The sequence below is a fragment of the Babylonia areolata genome, chromosome 16 (genome assembly GCF_041734735.1).
Source record: "Babylonia areolata isolate BAREFJ2019XMU chromosome 16, ASM4173473v1, whole genome shotgun sequence".
Lineage (NCBI taxonomy): Eukaryota > Metazoa > Mollusca > Gastropoda > Neogastropoda > Buccinidae > Babylonia > Babylonia areolata.
Window position 1 is genome coordinate 11,908,069 of NC_134891.1, and position 2,500 is coordinate 11,910,568.

The 2,500-nt window shown below is 47.0% G+C and overlaps 1 protein-coding gene across 2 annotated transcripts in view; it reads right to left on the reverse strand.

Moving 5' to 3' along the window:
- LOC143290880 (uncharacterized) overlaps nt 1-2,500 on the reverse strand; it is a 23,745-nt gene that overhangs the window by 13,622 nt on the left and 7,623 nt on the right. The window lies entirely within an intron of this gene.

The window sequence follows — 2,500 nt, forward strand, 5'->3', positions numbered from 1 at the left end:
GGTGTGGTGTGGTGTAGTGTGGTGTAGTGTGGTGTGGTGTAGTGTGGTGTAGTGTAGTGTGGTGTAGTGTGGTGTGGTGTAGTGTAGTGTAGTGTAGTGTGGTGTAGTGTAGTGTAGTGTAGTGTAGTGTAGTGTAGTGTAGTGTGGTGTAGTGTAGTGTGGTGTGGTGTAGTGTAGTGTAGTGTGGTGTAGTGTAGTGTGGTGTAGTGTGGTGTGGTGTAGTGTGGTGTGGTGTAGTGTAGTGTAGTGTGGTGTAGTGTGGTGCAGTGTATTGTAGTGTGGTGTAGTGTAGTGTGGTGTGGTGTAGTGTAGTGTGGTGTAGTGTGGTGTAGTGTGGTGCAGTGTATTGTAGTGTGGTGTAGTGTAGTGTGGTGTAGTGTGGTGTGGTGTGGTGTGGTGTGGTGTAGTGTAGTGCAGTGTAGTGTGGTGTAGTGTAGTGTAGTGTGGTGTAGTGTGGTGTGGTGTAGTGTGGTGTAGTGTAGTGTGGTGTGGTGTAGTGTGGTGCAGTGTATTGTAGTGTGGTGTAGTGTAGTGTGGTGTAGTGTGGTGTGGTGTGGTGTAGTGTGGTGTGGTGTAGTGTAGTGCAGTGTAGTGTGGTGTAGTGTGGTGTGGTGTGGTGTAGTGTGGTGTGGTGTAGTGTAGTGCAGTGTAGTGTGGTGTAGTGTGGTGTAGTGTGGTGTAGTGTGGTGTGGTGTAGTGTGGTGTGGTGTAGTGTAGTGCAGTGTAGTGTGGTGTAGTGTAGTGTAGTGTGGTGTGGTGTAGTGTGGTGTGGTGTAGTGTGGTGTGGTGTGGTGTAGTGTGGTGTGGTGTAGTGTGGTGTGGTGTAGTGTGGTGTGGTGTGGTGTAGTGTGGTGTGGTGTAGTGTGGTGTGGTGTGGTGTAGTGTAGTGTAGTGTGGTGTAGTGTGGTGTGGTGTAGTGTAGTGTAGTGTAGTGTGGTGTAGTGTAGTGTGGTGTAGTGTGGTGTAGTGTGGTGTGGTGTAGTGTAGTGTAGTGTAGTGTAGTGTAGTGTGGTGTGGTGTAGTGTAGTGTAGTGTAGTGTGGTGTATTGTGGTGTAGTGTATTGTAGTGTAGTGTAGTGTGGTGTAGTGTAGTCAGTGTGGTGTGGTGTGGTGTAGTGTAGTGTAGTGTAGTGTAGTGTAGTCAGTGTGGCGTAGTGTAGTGTAGTGTAGTGTAGTCAGTGTGGTGTAGTGTAGTGTGGTGTAGTGTAGTGAAGTCAGTGTGGTGTGGTGTAGTGTGGTGTAGTGTAGTGTAGTGTAGTGTAGTCAGTGTGGTGTAGTGTAGTGTGGGGTAGTGTAGTGTAGTCAGTGTGGTGTGGTGTAGTGTAGTGTAGTGTAGTCAGTGTGGTGTGGTGTAGTGTAGTGTAGTCAGTGTGGTGTGGTGTAGTGTGGTGTAGTGTAGTGTAGTCAGTGTGGTGTAGTGTAGTGTGGTGCAGTGTAGTGTAGTGTAGTGTAGTCAGTGTGGTGTAGTGTAGTGTAGTCAGTGTGGTGTAGTGTAGTGTGGTGCAGTAGTGTAGTGTAGTGTAGTCAGTGTGGTGTGGTATAGTGTGGTGTAGTGTATTGTAGTGTAGTCAGTGTGGTGTAGTGTAGTGTGGTGTAGTGTAGTGTAGTCAGTGTGGTGTAGTGTAGTGTAGTGTAGTGTAGTGTAGTGTAGTCAGTGTGGTGTGGTATAGTGTGGTGTAGTGTAGTGTAGTGTAGTCAGTGTGGTGTAGTGTATTGTAGTGTGGTGTAGTGTAGTGAAGTCAGTGTGGTGTGGTATAGTGTGGTGTAGTGTAGTGTAGTGTAGTCAGTGTGGTGTAGTGTAGTGTGGTGTAGTGTAGTGTAGTGAGTGTGGTGTAGTATAGTGTAGTCAGTGTGGTGTGGTGTAGTGTAGTGTAGTGTAGTCAGTGTGGTGTGGTGTAGTGTGGTGTAGTGTAGTTTAGTCAGTGTAGTGTAGTGTAGTGTAGTGTAGTGTAGTCAGTGTGGTGTGGTGTAGTGTGGTGTAGTTTAGTGTAGTCAGTGTAGTGTAGTGTAGTGTAGTGTAGTGTAGTCAGTGTGGTGTGGTGTAGTGTGGTGTGGTGTGGTGTAGTGTAGTGTAGTCAGTGTGGTGTAGTGTAGTGTAGTCAGTGTGGTGTGGTGTAGTGTGGTGTAGTGTAGTGTAGTCAGCGTGGTGTGGTGTAGTGTAGTGAAGTCAGTGTGGTGTAGTGTAGTGTGGTGTAGTGTAGTGTAGTGTAGTGTAGTGTAGTGTAGTCAATGTGGCGTAGTGTAGTGTAGTGTAGTCAGTGTGGTGTAGTGTAGTGTAGTGTAGTGTAGTGTATTGTAGTGTAGTGTATTGTGGTGTAGTGTAGTGTAGTGTAGTGTAGTTTGGTGTGGTGTAGTGTAGTGTAGTGTAGTTTGGTGCAGTGTAGTGTAGTGTGGTGCAGTGTAGTGTAGTGTAATGTAGTGTAGTGTTGTGTGGTGTAGTGTAGTGTGGTGTAATGTAGTGTGGTGTAGTGTGGTGTAGTGTAGTGTAATGTAGTGTGGT